Source organism: Camelus ferus, chromosome 19 (assembly GCF_009834535.1).
Source record: "Camelus ferus isolate YT-003-E chromosome 19, BCGSAC_Cfer_1.0, whole genome shotgun sequence".
In the NCBI taxonomy this organism is placed as follows: Eukaryota; Metazoa; Chordata; class Mammalia; order Artiodactyla; family Camelidae; genus Camelus; species Camelus ferus.
The window spans coordinates 37407397-37425486 of NC_045714.1; the positions used below are offsets into that span (position 1 = coordinate 37407397).

The following is an 18090-nucleotide window of genomic DNA, read 5'->3' on the forward strand; positions in this document are numbered from 1 at the left end:
GTCTTTCTGCAACTGGTGTTGAAACAACTGGTTATCTCTTTGCAAAAGAAAAAATAATAAAATTTAGAAAGAACTTTGATCTATTCACATTTTATACAAAACTTAACTCAAATTATACAGCTAAATGTAAAATCTAAGACTTCTCAAAAAAAAAAACAAAAACAAAAAAAACTCTTTATGACATTGGGTTAAACAAATTTTTCTTAAGTACCATACCAAAAGCACAATCTATAAAGTCACAGAAAATATTTGTAAATCACAAAAAATAAAGAATACATATAAAAAATAAGGTACCAGAACATGAAAATAACTCTCAAGACTCATTAAGAGAATAACTCAAAAATGAGCAAACAATTTAAATGGATACTTCACCAAAGAAAATATAGGAACAATAAATAAGTACATAAAAATATGCTTAATGTAATTAATTACTAGGGAAATGCAACTTAAAATTGCAATTAGAAACCACTACACACTTACTAGAATGGCTAAAATTAATAAGACTGACCATACCAAGTGTTGGAGGGGCTGGAGCTTTTATATACTGCTAGTTGGAATACAAAATGGTGCAATCACTTTGGAAGATAATTTGGCAGTTTCTTAGAGTTGAAAGTACATTTACCACATAATACATAGAAATTCTACTCCTAGGCATGTATCCAAGAGAAATGAAAGCATATGTCCTCACAAAGATTTGTATTGCAGCTTTATTCCAATAAATATATGTTCCCCAAAATGGAAACAATCCAAATATCCATCAACTGGTGAATAGATAAAGGATGGTATATTCATGCAATAGTATACTACTCATCAGTAAAAACAAATGAACCATTGACACATACTACAGTATGGATGAATCTCAGAATAAAGATGCTGAGAGAAAGAAACCAGACACAAAAGAGTACATACTATATGTTTCTATTTACATAAAATTCTAAAAAATACAAACTAATCTATATTGAAAGAAAGCAGATTAGTGGTTGCCTGGGGAGGGGCAGAAGGGATTACCAAAGGATAAGAGGAAAACTGGGGGAGTGATGGATATGTTTGGCTTCATAGGTCTTTATATGTCAAAATTTATCAAATTTCATGCTTTAAATATGAATAGTTTATATCAATATACCTTAATAAAGCCGTTTTTTAAAGTTACCTAAGTGATTTTAAGACCCTACAAAGTTTTAGAATACTGTTACAAAGCATTTAAAGCTTCAAAGAAACCCAATATCCCACACAGTCCCAACAAATCTACTGTTGGCGTCTGGTAGATCATCTAAGCTTGTCTTCAAATTGTGTACATTTACTTATGTCAAGTTTTTGTTTTGTTTTGTTTTTAATTTTAGCCAGAGGAGAAACATATGCTTAATACAATCTGGAAAAAATATAAAAATAGAAAGAAGAAATAAAATCAGCCCTAATTACACTACCCAAATATAACCCTATTAACATTTTTAATGTGTTCCCCTCCAGACTCAAGAGGAAGGGTCTGAGCTAAGAAATAAAATTTGGAGTCACTGGCACAGGGAAGGTAATTTTAATTTTTTAATACAAATTTTAATTTCGAAAATGTTTAAATATAGAGAAAAGTTGAGAAAATAGTGCAATGGTCATCCCAGTACTCAACATCCAGATTGAACAATTGTTAACATTTTGCTGTCTATGCTTTACCTATACATAGGGGTGTGTGTGTGTGTGTGTGTGTGTGTGTGTGTGTGTGTGTGTGAACGTGTGGGGTTTTTTTTTGCTAAGCTATTTAAAAATGAGTGTCAGACAATATGAAACTTCAGTCCTATGTACTTCAGCATGTATGCCCTAAAAAGAAGGATGTTTTCCTTCATAACAATACCATTATCTCACAGAGGAAAATGAATAATGACTCCCTAATATCTAATTTCCAGTCTATAATCAGATGTTCTTCATTGCCCATTTTATAGCTTTTTTTGAACCACAATCCACTGAAGTTTGAGTTAGTGTATTTTGGTTTTATATCTCTTTAGTCTCTCTAATCTAGAAGAGCAGTTCCCCATCCCCTCTTTTTTTCCTTCTTTCTTTCTCTTTATTTTATTTTATTTTGGCAGGGGGAGAGGTAATTGGGTTTGTTTGTTTGTTTGTTTGTTTGTTTGTTTTTTTAATGGAGGTACTGGGGATTAAACCCAGGACCTCCCACATGCTAAGCATGTGCTCTACCATTAATCTATACCCTCACCCCATATCCCCTCTTACTTACCATGGCTTTGATATTTTGAAACAATAAGGCCAATTGTCTTGAGGACATTCTGTCATTATGTAATTATCGGTGGTGTTATTTAATTTATTCCTCTGTCTTTTATGTTTCCTATATATTAGAAACTAGGTCTAAAGATCTCACTATATTTAGAATGAGTATTTTGGGCCAAAGTATAGTGCTTCATAGGTCATGTTGGGTACTTCATGTTGTACCACTTCTGTTGGCACATCATGTCAGACTGTCCCACTATAAGTGATGCTAATGTTGATCTATAGGTTAAGGTGGTAACCAACTGCCAGATCTCTCTGTTGGAAAAAGATCTATTTCTCCTTTCCAATTAGCAAATAATCTGTGAAGTGATACATTATTGTGGTGGAAATATCTTGTTGTCCAACAGCCTTTTACCTAATGGTTTTGTTACTGAACCAAATTGGGTCCACTCACCTCTCTCATAGCAAAGCCAATCCACTGACACCAGCTTGTGGTGAAGAAAAGTACAGTATTTATTGCAGGGTGCCAAGCAAAGAGAATGGGCAGCTCTTGCTCAAAAGACCCAAACTCCGTGATTGCTTTCAGGGAAAGATTTTTATTGTTTGCTTGTTTGTTTTTTGGCAGGGAGCAGGGCATAGGAAAGGGTTTTTAAAGACAACACTTGCAGTTCATGGACTTTCTTCTGATTGGTTGGTGGTGAGATAACAGGGTGGTGTTTCAGGATCTTAATCATCAACTTTCTGGTTCCAGCCCGTCTGGGATCTGGTGCTTATGGTTAGCATGTACTCACCATCCTCTACATTAGCAGGAGTCTTAGTTTCTGCAGAACAACTCAAAAATATGTATCAGATTGCTATCCATATCTCTTGAGGAGAAACTAGGACTCTATTTTATCTGTTGGTCGAGCTATCATTACTTTTCTTGCTTAACTGATTTTCCTTTGTTTTTACATTTCCTCACTTCTCTAATTAGTAATTGCTTGAGTCTGCTCTTTGAAACTTGGGGGCTGTGTAGGAGACTAAAGCCTTTTTTCTACAAACAAGAAATGTCGGACATGATGGGGCTTTTGTACCCAGGAAGGGTACTGCTTGGTTTCAATTCACCCTTTTCTTTGATACTTCTCAGTCCTGAGGGGAACAGGGACAAGAAAGGCAATAAAGTTTTGGATTGAGCGGTTAATCATAAACTCAGCAGGGGACCTCGGTCTTAGGGGGACTCAGTTTCAGTCTTAGCAGCTGTTGGTTATCTTTCATCAGTTATTTCAGCGGGAGTTGCAAAATAGTAATTAAATTCTTTGATTCTATCACTCCTTCTATAGTTATTAGCATCACTTTTCTGTAAAGAAAAGTTTTCCTTTCTCCTACTGAGAAGACAGGTTAAATGCTTAACTCTTTCCTTTTAATAACCAATAATCAGAGTAAATAGCCAATACAATAGTCATCTCCAACAGTGGCAAATGAGTTCTCTTTTTCTCCTTTTCTGTTGTTTTCTAAACTCATAGATTCTTATTTATTCAATGTTTTAAAATTACATTCATTTTTTTTTGTTGTTAATACTCACATTGTCTCAAATTGGAAGCCTCTTTAAACTGTTTTTTTTTTCTTATTGACACACTCGTATTAATCTTGAGTACATCCATATTTTTTGGCATAACGAGATGTTCCAGGCTCTACTTAAACTTACCCTGCCCAAGCTCTAGAATCAGCCATTTCTCCAAAGAGCCCTGGCCAATTTTAATGGAGAAAAGTATTTGAAGAAAAAAATTGGGGTTCTAATAGACTCACAGACAGAGAATACAGACTTGTGGTTACCAGGGGGGTGGAGGGTGGGAAGGGATAGACTGGGATTTCAAAATTGTAGAATAGACTACACTGTATAGCACAGGGAAATATACACAAAATGTTATGATAACTCACAGAGAAAAAAATGTGACAATGAGTGTGTATATGTCCATGAATAACTGAAAAATTGTGCTGAACACTGGAATTTGACACAACATTGTAAAATGATTATAAATCAATAAAAAATGTTAAAAAAAATTGGGGTTCTAGGTATGCTCATTGCTACTGGCTTTTTATTACTTCCAGGCCCTCCCTTTCATTGGGTGAATCTAGGAATGAACATATATATATAAAATCATGAGGCTGTATTTTTGTTTTCAACTCATAGGTGTTTTTTTTTTTCTGAACTTATTTGACTTTATATTCAGATTTCTTTTCTCTTATATGAAAAATTTTTATTCCTAATACTAACAAATTTACATATTTGCTTTTCCTACACTATACATGCAGTAGTTCCAAAATTACCCTGCCAATATTAATAGTAACAGTAAAAATACCAGAGGAAGTTTTGATCCTAAGAATATATCCTTTTAAATATGTAGACCTTCTGCATTCAAAGGCGACTTCACTGTTCTTTACTCATTTTAAGCCATGGGAATGAATTATATTACTTAGAAGGAGAAGAGAACAGGTGCCTGAGGACAGCGGTATTTAGATGTCAGGTATAGCAGTTGGCAGGAAGGAAAGTAGGAATTTGGGTATCTCAGGGACTCAGAGAGGAAAGTTTTTCGTTACCAATGGAGAGTCCACAATTGTATTGACAACTGCTGAGAGATACAGACATGATCTGTATCAAACATGATACAGACAGATACTCCTAATAATAACACACACAAAAATGTATTGAGTACTTTTCTATATGCCAGTGTGAAAAAATAGAAAATATGTATATTGGTCTGTGGCCCCAGTTCCTGGAGAGAGCTCCTAAAACCCTTTAATTTCCTAAGTGATAAGAGCACTGGGAGCATCTTTTGTTCTAAGATTTGGTCTTGGACTCTGGTTCCTGACACAGAGCTCCTAAATCCCTTGGAACTGCCTAGGTGATAGGAGCATCTTTATTCTAATGAGTCCACCATTGGTGGGCTCCTGGATAGCTTCAGGATGGGGGCTGCTCACCAGAAAGACCAAGTCAGGATTAGAAGCTTAGAACTTTCAGCCCTACTCTATCTTCAGAGAGAGAAGAAGGGCTGGAGATTGAGTTAATGGTTGATCATCATTAACTACATGATGGAGCCTCCATAAAAATCCCAAAAGTATGGAGTTTGGGGTGCTTCCAAGTTGCTAAACACAATCACAGTGCACTCCAAGTCCATGGGGACAGAGGTTGTGCGCTCAGGACTTTTCAGACCTCACCCTATGTAAATCTTCATCCAGCTATTCATTTGTATCCTTTAGAATATCCTTTGTAATACATCAGCAGTAGTAAGTAAATCTTTTTCCTTGGTTCTCTGAGCCCCTCTAGCAAATGATCAAACTGGAGGAGGAGGTTGTGGGAACCTTCATTTTGTAGCTGAGTTCAAAGGAAGTGGTAACCTGGGGACTCACTACATGTGTTAGGTGACTGAAGTGGGGAGCAGTCTTATGGGACTCAAATGTTAACCCACTGGATCTGTGCTAACTTCAGGCAGTTAGTGTCAGAGAATTCCCTGGTGTGGAAAACCCACACATCTAGTGTCAGATTGTTGTGAGTCTGGTAGCATGAGACTAAAGGAAAACAGTGAGTTTTGCTGAGACAGTCAGACACTATATTTAGTGCTTTACACACATTTACCCATGTAGTAAGCCTATGGATTTGACACTATTATCATATCATTCTAAACAGGAGAAATTGAATTACAGAGAGAGATTAAGTAACTTGCTTAAAGCCACACAAGCAAGTGAGGGAACCTGGTTTCTCACCCAGGCAGTTTGTCACTAGAGCAAGTTCTTTACCATGGATATTCATTGGAGTTGAATCATGGCAGCTGTTGGTAGCCTTGATAAAAGCATTTTTAGAGGAAAGCAGAGAAAGTAGGTTGGAGTATGATAGAGTGAATTTGGGGTGAGAAAGTGGAGACACCAAATTGAGTCAGTTCCTTGAAGAAGTTTAGCTGTGAAAGGGAACAAAGGATGGAAACACAGATGGGGGCAAGGGGTGGTGGTAGAATGTAGGGTCAAAGAAGAGTTGCTTGCTTACTTTAATATAGTAGGTTCCAAAACATGTTTGCTGATAGAAAAAGCCAATAGGGAGGGAGAAACAGTGATGCAGGAGAGAGAGGAGAATTAAGAAGGTGAAAGGGGTGGGACCCCAAGCCCCAGAACATCAATTGAGGGGACGGCTTTAGACAGGGTGAGAGATATTTATACAGAACAGATGGGAAAGTAAGGGAGTTCTCTTGACTTCCATTTCCTCAAAAAGCTTGAGACAACATTGCCCCCTGAAAGATGAGAGAAGTCTGTGAGAGAAGTTTGAAGGAAAGGAGAACGTATGAGTTATCTGATAGAGTGAGCCAAAGGAATTATCCCAGTAAAGTTGAGACCCTCCTGGGGTTTGCAACTTGAATTTACAGTAAAGCAAAGCTAAGATGTATGGTTTTCTCCAGTTGTGCTTTTGCACCCCTCTCCTTCCCACACACACACATACACCATTTTTATTTTTTGGGTCATTACCCCACACCCCTTATTGCTGCCAAAATCACATGGGCAGGGGGCCAGGGCTGGATGGACACCTCCCCCTACCTATACCCTTCCTGTGTGTGGTTGGAAAACTTTTTTGTTTTTGGTTTTTTTTTTTTTTTCCTGACTAAAAAAGGATTCTACTTAAAAAAAAAAAAGAGAGAGACTGTGGACAGATGATAGGGCTCATTCTGCATTGAGAATTACTCAGGGGAGGGTGGGGCAAGGAGTTGGTCACAATGTTGGAGCAGGGAATCCAGATGGACCAGGAGGCACACGGAAGCAGAGGAGATGGGTGGACAGTGTGTCAGGGTCAGTGGATCTGTGGAAGCCAGGAGACCAAAGAAGGCTCTGATATTGAATCAATCATCCTGGAAAGATGACAGGAGTAGAAGTGAGAAGTAAAACAATCAGTCTTCCTACAGGGGAGGAAACAGAGGTTAGAAATGTTGAGGAACGTTCTCAGGGTCATTCAGTGACCTTGTCATTGGGGCTGGGATTTGAGGCCAGCTCTGCCTAACCTCAGAGCCTGGGTCAAACCGTTATTCTACTGCTGAATCAGTGAGTTCAGCTACTGGGGCTGAGGCTGTAAGTTGCTCTGCCAGGTCACCTCATGCCAATGGCCAACATGGGTTACCCCAGGCACCTGCCCTATGACCTCTGAATCCTGCATTCTGCCCACTGTCATGGACTTCTCCTCACCTTTAGTTAGCTGTCTCCAGAACCTGTTCTACCCTGGTGGCTGAATCTACAGCTCCAGATCCTGCTGTTCATAGTCTGTTCCATGGGTAGGCTTCTTCTGACATGGACTATAGGAGAAATGATAATGCTAAAGAAAATAACAACACCTGCTTCTATTACCTCTATCAGGCACCCACTCTATGCCAAGCTTGGCATTTATATTTCATTTGAGTCTCATGACATCTCATTATTGTCCTCATTTTACAGATAAGAACACCAAGACTCAGATTATGTTACTTGTCCAAGATCACACAGCTAGGATGTTGCAGAACTGGAGTCAATCCTGAGTATTTCTGGCTCTCACCATCCTTACCCTTTGCAGATCATGAAAATTAAATAAGATAATGTACAATGTAGCTTTTGTACCAGTATAGCACAGCCTTAGTAAAATAACTTTTTAAGACAATTCCATGTTTCCTGGCCACCATCTGCCAATGCAGCTGGCATTCTCTGTCAAGTCTTGTCCAAGAATTCCTCAGAATCTCTGGGGGTGTCCTACCTGCATTCCAGAGCAAGTCCTGTCAGCTGCCACATGACCTTACCATGGCGAACCCTGAGTAGGCACTTGGCAGTGTTCCTGGCATCTGCACTAACACTTTACACACATGATTTAATTTACATGTCCACACACCCCTAATATTCTTTCTATGTCACAAAAAAGACAGAGAAGTGAGAGTAGTAGCTGTTGATAGCATCCAGATATCAGGGTTGGCAGAGAAAGCTGTAGTGTCTGTGCCCTGCAGCAGTGACCTTGGTGTCTCTCCTGGCCTGAATCCTCAGGGTGAATCTGGGAGTTGTTCCTAACTGTATACGGTCCCCACGCTTGGCCCTCTGGCTCTCATAGAGATTCTATGAGCCACCCAACATCTTTTTTTTTTTTAATCTTTTTTTTAAAATATATTTTTATTGAAGTACAGTCAGTTTACAATGTTGTGTCAATTTCTGGTGTATAGCACAATACTTCAGTCACATAGGAACAAACATACATTCGTTCTCACCAATATCCTTTAATAAATGTGTTTTCTGCCCAAACTGAAGAGAATTGGTTTCTTTTATTTGCAGTTAGGAATCCTGATTGATACACCCTGTAACAACTCTGTCAGGTAGGTCTATTATTTGTATTATTTAAAAATTACTTTCTAGCTATTTAATTAGTTTTTAAAAGTAATGATATAGGCACCTGTGAATCCACCATCCCAAAATAAAATGCAGAAACTCCACAATAACCTGCATCTAACCCTATGCCCTCCTCCCCACCCAACCCTTTCCCTGGCCAAGGTAACCGTCTTCTTGTTCATCATTCCCTTTTTTTTATCTTTTAAAATTTCTATTGAACTATAACATATATATAGCAAACTGCACAAATATTAAGTATACAGTTCAAATTTATACATGCGTATTGATTTTTGTATAACTAGATTAACATATAGAACATTTCCCATGCCCAAGAAGGCTCCCTCTGACCCCTCCCATCTAATTCCTGACGCTCCAGAGAAACCAGTATTCTTACCTCTATCACCTTAGGTTTCTTTTGCTTGTTCTCAAATGTTTAAAAAAAAAGTACACTTTTTGTAGTGTCTTTTTTTTTGTCTGCCTTCTTTCGCTCATTGTTATGTTTGTGCAATTCATCTATGCTTTTGCCTGTAGCAAGTTTGTTCTTTTTATTGTTATATATATTCCATTGTGTGAATATACCATAATTTATTTTATTCATTCTCCTATTGATAACATTGAGATTGTTCTCTCACTTTTCTTTGTATATTGCTTTATTTCATCTATCTGTATTTCTAAAAGTATCATGTTTAAAACTGAGGAAACTGAGGTTCAGTGAAGTTAGGTGATTTGCATGAAGTCACATAGCAAATAAGCAGCCAAACCAAGACTAGCTCTACATCCTGAGCTCTGCACCTCAATTGCAAAGGAATGAGAGAAAGGTCCTTCCTCTTCTTATTCTCTGGGACTGAGGGATTGCCCTGGGTTAGATTTGCCTTGCTCTTTTTTTTTTTAAGGCTGCATTGTTTTCCAGTACCATAGTGATCTTATCCCCTACTGATGGACATTGTCCTTATTTCTAATCTTTTCCTATTACAAACAATGTTATGATGAACAGCACATTAATTCGCTATTTTGCTCATTGGATATTTATCTAAAGGATGAATTTTTAGAAATGGAACTGCTGGAACAACTGGTATATGTGTTTTAAAAACAACTTTATGAAAGTGTAATTGACATACCTTAAAATTTACCAATTTTAAAGGTATAATTCAATTATTTTTAGTAAATTTATTGAGTTTTACAATCATTATCATAAACTATTTTTAGAATATTTTCATCACTCCAATAAGACTGCGCATGATTGTTTACAGTTAATTCCCATTCCTTCCTCCTGTCCCAGGCAACCACTCATCTACTTTATGTTCCCATAGATTTGCCTTTTCTGGATATTTCATATACATGGAATTATATACACAATATATGATCTTTTGTATTTGGCTTCTTTCATTTAGCTTACTGTTTTTGATGTTCATTCATGACATAGCATGTATGAATAGTTCATTCCTTTTTACTACTGAATAGTATTTCATTGTATGGATATAGCACATTTTTAAAATCCCCTCACCAATTGATGGATATTTGAAGGCTTCCCCCCACCACTTTTTGGCCATTAGGAATAATGCTGCTGTGAACATTCACATGCAAGTCATTGGCAGACATATTTTTTTCATTTTTCTTGGTACATACATAGAAGGGGAATGGTTGGGTCATATGATAAATTTATGCTTAGCTTTTTTACAAAAGCAGCAAACTGTTTTCCAAAGCAGCTGTACTGTTTTAAATTCCTGTCAGCAACGTATGACACTTCCTGTTTCTCCACATTCTTGCCGACTTTGTTATTAATCTGTTGTTTTTTTTTTTTAATATCTCCTCTAGTGGGTGTAAAATGGCATCTCATTGTGGTTTTAATTTGCATTTCACTGATGACTAATGATAGTGGGCATCTTTCATGTGCTTATTCCTATATCTTCTTTAGTGAAATGTTTATTCAAATTTTTTGCCTGTTTTTAAATGGGGTTGTTTGTCTTCTTACTATAGAGTTTTAAGAGATCTTTGTATATTCTGGATACAAGTCCTTTATCATATCTGTGTTTTGCAAATATTTTCTCTCAGTCTGTACTTTGTCTTTCACTTTCTTAGTAGTATCTCAAAAAATTTTATTGAAGTGAAATTCACATACCATAAAAGTAACCATTTATAACTGAGCAATTCATTAATGGTGTCTTTTGTAGGACAAATATTTTGATTTGATGGTCTAATTTATCAGTCTTTTTCTTTTGTGGATAATGCTTTTGGTGTCATATCAAAGAAATCTTTGCCTAACCTTAGGTCTTGAAGGTTTTTCTCCAATCTATTTTTCTAAAAATCTTATAGTTTGACTGTTCTTTATAGGTTTCTAATCCATTTTGAGTTATCTTTTGTGTATGGTGTGAAATAGGGGCATAAGTTCATCTTTTTACAAGTAATCTATCTTGACATATGTACTTTTATTTTTTTAATTTATGTATTTTTATTTTATTTTTAAAAATTGAGGTATAGTTGAATGTTTGTTTGTTTGTTTATAATGAAGGTACTGGGAATTGAACCCAGGACTTCATGCACACTAGGCATGCACTCTACTACTGAGCTATACCCTCCCCTCCCAAATTTTTGTAGATTATACTCCATTTATAGCTATTATAAAATACTGTCTGTATTTCCTGTGCTGTACAATATATACTTGTAGTATATTCATTTCCAGCATAAGTATTTTTAATTCCAATAGATATGGCCAAATTGTCTTCCCACCACACAATTGGCATCACGCTGATCAGCAGTGAGCATGACTGTTTTCTCATACCCATGCTAACACAACTGACATATCAACCTTTTTGTTCTTGGCCAATCTAATAGTGAAAACATAGCATCTCATAGTTTTAATTTGCTAAATTCCTACTTTAGCCACATTCTAAGCATTATCTGTGACAGGATAGAGTTGATGTATTAGCTACCTACTGTTTCAGTACACATTACTGAATAAGAAACACAACTACTGAGATTAAAAATTACCATCAGTCTACCAAAATCATTACATATGAAATAATATGATTCCTGGGATTTGCTTCAAAAGAAGCCATCAGCAGAGGTAGTGGACGCAAGCTGTTGTTAATGAGTTGATACTAGAAGCTGGCAATTCATTGTACTATTTTTTTTCTTTATCTATCTTTGAAATTTTTCATAATGAAAGGCTTTTTTTTCTTGATGACCACTTATGGCACCACCTAAAATCATTTTGTGTACATCCATCAGTGCACAACTTCTTGGAAGACACTAGCTTAAATGTTAAGAGTGAGGGCTCTAGAGTCAGGCTGATCAACTTTGAATCCTGCTTCTACCAGTTACTAGCTGATCTCAGGCAAGTCCTCAAACCTCTCTGGGACACAGTTGCCTCATATGAATAATGGAGCACTAATTTTAATTGAACACTACTGTGGTCCTGTACTGTGTTAATGATCTCTCATTTTATCCTGCCCACAACCCTAAGAGGTGAGTTACTACTGTTAATCCTGTCTCACAGATGAGTAAGCAGCCTGAACACAGGTAACTGAACCATTTTACCTTTTGGGACCTGCTCCTCCTCCCTCCAAGTTTAGAAGGTCCTCAAGGACTGAAAACAAAGTCACATGTCCCTGTATTTCTAATTGCAGCCATTACCACTTCAGAAGTTCACATGAATCAAGGCTGAGTTCTAAGACTCCCTGGAGTGTTTCTGGTCTGATGAAACCTTCCCAGCTTGCATAATGTGACCTGGATGCTTGTCGCTTGATTCTATCTTTGCTTGAGGAATTTGCAGGCATGACTTTAATTTTTTCCTTTTTTAAAGAAATGTATGTTCCATTCCAGTTTAGGGCAGAAATGTCCAGTGAGAACTGAAGGTAAGAAGTAACTCTAGTCTGCAATCTGTAGAGATGGGCCAGTGGGGCTTTCCTAGGAGAAGGACAACTGTATGTTTGAGAGCCAGAAAAGAGGGAAGTGAGGATAATGGGGAGGACTAGAAGCAGCTCTGATATGCTGTTTACTATCTAAGAGAGTTCTTCAGTCCTGCAATTGCTCATCTGAATCCAAGTCCTCCCAAAAAATGCAGGAGGAGGTGCTTGAGAGCTCCTTATGGCTATGTATTTTTAGAACTTATTTTTTCATTTCTATATTCAGTATAGAAAATCTGAAGGATACAGAGAAGCACAGTCGCTTTTTTCACTGTGATTCAAGAAGAGGCAGTTGTGAAATAGTTGAAAGAGACAGTTCTGAGTTTAAATCCAGGTCTATTGCTTGCATTCCTGTGAATTTTGGCAAGTCACCTAACCCTTGTGAAACTCTGTTTCCTCCGCTAGAAAAGTGGTAATCAAAATACTTCCTACCTCATTGGGGATGAATATAAGCCCATCTAGTTCAGGGCATACAGTGGGCACTCAATAAATGTGTCTGTTCTTTCACTTACAAAGCAGTTTTAATACAAGTGTTTTCTGAGCACCTTTAAGGTGTTACTTCATGCCAGAGGAAATACAGGGATGGATAAGATGGGATCTTTACCCTTGAAGTCCTTATGGTTTAGGGAGAGAGGAAATTTTATTAGATTGTGTGGTCCAGTCTGCTGCCTTTATTTAAGAAAAAAATCTTTTTTAATATTCTGTCTGCTGCCTTTAGATAAAAGACATGTGACCCTAATCTTCAGATGTCAGAAGAGGCCTGGAGAGGCCATCAAGTAAATAGTAGGGAGGGGACTAGAACCCATTTAGGAGAAATACTGGGACAGAGGCAATGAAAGAAAGACTTTTGAATTAAAATCGGGTTGTTTTGGTACTCAAAGGAGAAAAACAGGTAAGAGGTGAAGATGCCTGTGAATGGATAAGAGGTTACAGATCTAGTCATGAGGATAGACTGCGTTTTACCTGTGTAGGATTTCCCCCACCTCCACTAATACTTTATCATGAAAAATTTCAAACATATAGAGCAGTTGAAAGACTTGTACAGTGAACAACCGTCTACCCACCTCCTAGGTTCTACAGTGGTTAATCGTTTGTTACATATGCTTTGTCATATATTTATTCATTCATCTCTCCACCCATCCATCTTGTTTTTTGATGCATTGCAAAGAAGCTGCGGAGTTCACTCTACCTTTAAACACTTAAATATGCCTATCATTAACTAGAGTTCTATATTTTTGGCTTTTTTTAGGTTAAATTTACGTACAATGATAAGCATGGATCTAAAGTGTACATTTGCTGAGTCTTGACAAATGCATACAGCCATGTAATCCACACCCCAAATAAAATATTTCCCATTTTTTCATTGAAGTATAGTCAGTTTACAATGTTGTGTCAGTTTCTGGTGTGCAGCATAATGTTTTAGCTATACATATACATACACATATTCCTAATAAAATATTAAAAGAATATTTTTGTGTGAACACTGTACATTGACTGTTTCACTTATCATCTAAGCTTTGTTTTATGTGTTGAATTTAGCCAGGTAAAAAAATGAATAAATAAAATCTTAAAAAAAAAAAAAAGAACATTTTCAACACTCCAGAAAATTTCCTTCCTCCAGATGCCACCACTATTGTGATTATTTTTTCACCATTGATTAGGTTTTACCTGTTCTAGAATATCATACAAATAGAATCATGCAGTTTGTATTCTTTTGTATAAGGTGTCTTTTAGTGTAACGTCTATTTTATATTATCTATTTTATACTGTGTATTAGTGATTTGTTTTTTCTTATTGTTTTGTAGTATTGCATTGTGTGAATAAACCACAGTTTATCCATTTTCTTGTTGATGGACCCCACAGGCGTTTTAAATATTTTGTATTTGTTGCCAATGTTTTAGACCTGAGTTCAAATCCTGCCTTTGCTGCTTCCTAGGTGTGACCATCAGCTGGTTACTTTACCTCTCTGAGACTCTGTTTCCCTATCTGCATAATGGGACAAATTGTAGCTATTGCTTATTGAGTGCTTACTATGTACTTGCCTGGCACTGTTCTAAGTGTTTCACATGCATTAGCTCATTTAATCCTTACAATACTCCATGAGATGGGGTACATTACTACTCCCATTTTATGGATGAGGAAACTGAGTACCCCACCTGGGTTGCTGGGATAATTCAATGAGATAGGGCATGTGAAAAACACAGGATGCTATTTGGTAATTAAAATGTAAAAGTAAACATTGGCTATTGTTTTTTATTTTACCTTACTGGCCCTTGGAAGCATTTACGTTTACTACCCAAGTAGGGAACGTATATAAATCCATGGGAGTAGGACTTCCAAATAAAATACAGGATGCCCAATTAAATTTGAATTTTAGAAAAACAATGAAAAAAATTAGTGTAAGTATGTTACATGCAATATTTGACACATATTTATACAAAAAAATTTATTGTTTACCTGAAATTCAAATTTAACTGAGCATCCTACATTTTAATTTTCTAAATCTGGCAATCCTACCTGAGAGGGAGTGACCTCATTTTGCAGATGACGTAACAGTCTTAAAGAGGGAAAACGATGAGCCAACAAGTTGAGTCTTAAGTGGTTTCTTTAGATCCAGATCTGAGGCTCCCAGAAGACTCATCCAGTGTCTTCTCTCTATCAACCCACAGTTTTGCCACTTTTCAAGTCTCCCTGCCTCTGGCAGTTGAATGCAGACTGGCCCCAGGAAGAGGGGGATAGCAGCATGACTAGCAGCGTGACTGAGTGTTCTGCAGGGGAAGCCAGTAAGTGACAGGTGGCATGTGGGCTGCTGGGGTTTCTCTCCCCACTCATTCCAGCTCTGCATCCCTGCTTTCTTCTTTCCTTCTCTACCCAGAGGCCTGGGAAACTCCTTCCTTTGCTGGTGGTGGAAGGACTCCCCCAGGCTTCCTGCTCCTGCTCTAGCAGGCTAGGTCCTGTCCAGGCTGACCTCACTGTCCAAGGCAGAAGGAGGTGTAGGTGGCTCATGGCTTTATTAGCCACCAGTCCTGCATTCTGACCAGGCCGAGACTAGACTGGCTTCTGGATCAGGGAACCTGGGAACCACATCCACACAGCATGGGAGATGAGGAAATGCCAAGACTGGGATTCTCTGCCCTCACCAACTCACCTTCTCCTTGGAGAACCACCAAGTACCTACATACCCTGGATTTCCTAGAATCTTTACAACATCCTCAGAGGTAGGATCTATTATTCTCACTTACAGATTTTGCCATTGAGGTTCAGGAGATTTCCCTAGGAACCCCTGAAGCAAGTTTTTGACAGTCAGTACTCAATTCTTGATGCTTGTGCCTCTGAAGAAGCCTGGATTATTAATTCTGCTACGTTCTGCCTCCCAGATCAGAGCTAATCCACTCTGTTGGCATTAGCAAAAAGGTTAGGATAGCATAGTTGACCCAGCATAGTAGTTCTCAAAATGTGATCCCTGGGCATCAAGATCACCTGGGAACTTGTTAGAAATGCAAATTCTTGAGCCTAATTCCAGAACTTTCTAAGAAATTCTGGGGGTGTTACCTGGCAATCTGAGTTTTAATAAGCTCTCCAAGTGATTCTGATGCACTCTAAGGTTTGAGAAGTTGGCATGTGGTAGAAAGATGCATTTTTGGAATAAAATGAGTATACATTTAAAACTTTTTTTTGTTTTGTTTTAAGTAAACTTTTATTGATATATGTAATATAAATACAGAAAAATACACAAATCATAAATATGCAGCTTGATGAATTTTCACAAAGTGAACATGCCTGTGTACCAGCACCCAGATCAAGACACAGAACATTTTTAGCAGCCCGAAGAAGCCCCTTTGTGTCTCCTTCCTGGTATTATCTCCCCTCGAAGGTAGTCACTATCATGACTTCAATCACTGTACATTTAGTTTTGCCTAGCATATAGCTTAAAAATTGTAGATGAAGACAGAATCTGGAGCCAGAGGACTTTGGTTGGATTCTTGGTTCCTGGTTGAGTGATCTTGGACCAGTCATCTAATCTCCTTGAGACTCATTTCCTTCTCTGTATAATGTATAAAACCTTAAAGTCATACTATGTTCCCCAATCTTGCCTAGTGACAAGAGTCACCTAGAGCATAGGTAAAAAAACCCCACATTCCCCATAGCATACATTATTTTGTGTGTGCGTGTGAGATTCAGTAGTACTTTGCCTTTATTCTTCTCACAGAAATTTTATTTTGAAATTGATTGACTTTATTTAATTTTTTGATTCTCATTGTCTTTTTAAAAAAACTTTATGTATTTATTTTACAATACCATATTTAAGATTGAAGTATAGTTAATGTTTAATATTATATGTTATAGGTATATAATATAGTGATTCACAATTTTTAAAGTTTATACTACAGTTATAGTTACTATAAATTATAAATCATGTTGTACAATACATCCTTGTAGCTTGTTTTATACCTGATAGTTTGTGCTTTTAATCCTCCACCTCCATCTTGCCCCTCCCCTATCCCTCTCCCCACTGGTAACCACTAGCTCCTTCCCTACATCTTTGAGTCTGTTTCTTTTCTGTTATATTCACTACTTTGTTGTATTTTTTTAGATTCCACATGTAAGTGATATCTTACAGTATTTGTCTTTCCTCAGAGCATACATACATTCTTAATAGGACAATTGGTTAGGGGTGAAGAGGAATTAGACAACTTTGTAAGCATAGAGATAATATATATGGTACATAAATCCATAAAAAGTCTATTTGTGATATTAAAATTTCATGGGGGAGCTTAGGCGGAAAATGTCTAAAAATAGTCCTTAGATGATAATTTAAAAAAATGTTGAGAAACACTGTTCTACAGCAGTGATTCTCCAACTGTGGTCTGTGGTTAAAAGTGCAAATTCTCACCTTCACCCTCACCCAACCCCAGAGTTACCGAACTGGAAATTCTGGGGGTGGGACCCAGCAATCTATGATTTAATAAGCCTCCGGGTGATTCTGATGGGCACTAAAGTTTGAGAACCACTGCCCTAGACAATCTGAATGGGGTAGGGTTATAGGAATTTCTTTAACAAGCTCTCCTAAGGTACTTTGAAGAAAACTTTGACATGGAGGATTTTGAATGAACTTTGAAAAGTGTAAGTGACTTTCCAGACGGTAAAATACTATTTTTATTAGGAGGAAACACGGTAAAGAATATTAGCAAAGGTCACTAATTACTGAGCACTTAGTTGTGACTCTGACTCTACTTGCACAGCCTATTAATTCTCATGAACAACCCGTGAAGGAACTTAAAGAGGGTGGGCTCTGAAGCCAGACTGCCTGGGTCTTATCCAGCTTGTGACTTGGTTCATGCATCTGTAAAGTGGGGGAAATGAAGGTATTTCCCTTATAGATGTGTTGTGAGGATTAAAGTTTATTGATCAGCTCTTAGAACACTTACCATGTTAGCACCACTTACGTGTAAGCTATTTTCATCATTCCTAAGCAGCACCCTGTTAAAAGTGGGTTTGAACCCAATCAGTGTAATTTCTGGGTGTACTTTCTTAAGGACTAAGCTGTAGTTCAGTGGTTCTAAAAGAGATCCCTTCACCAGTAGCACACCAGAAAGCTTGTTAGAAATGCAAATTA

The 18090-nt window shown here is 37.4% G+C and overlaps 1 protein-coding gene and 1 non-coding gene across 2 annotated transcripts in view; one reads left to right on the forward strand and one right to left on the reverse strand.

Moving 5' to 3' along the window:
• The window catches only part of LOC116658005 (60S ribosomal protein L29-like), an 801314-nt gene that overhangs the window by 176657 nt on the left and 606567 nt on the right, over positions 1 to 18090 (forward strand). The window lies entirely within an intron of this gene.
• On the reverse strand, positions 11073 to 11144 carry TRNAT-AGU. Its single transcript has one exon. It is a non-coding gene; the product is annotated as a tRNA-Thr (tRNA).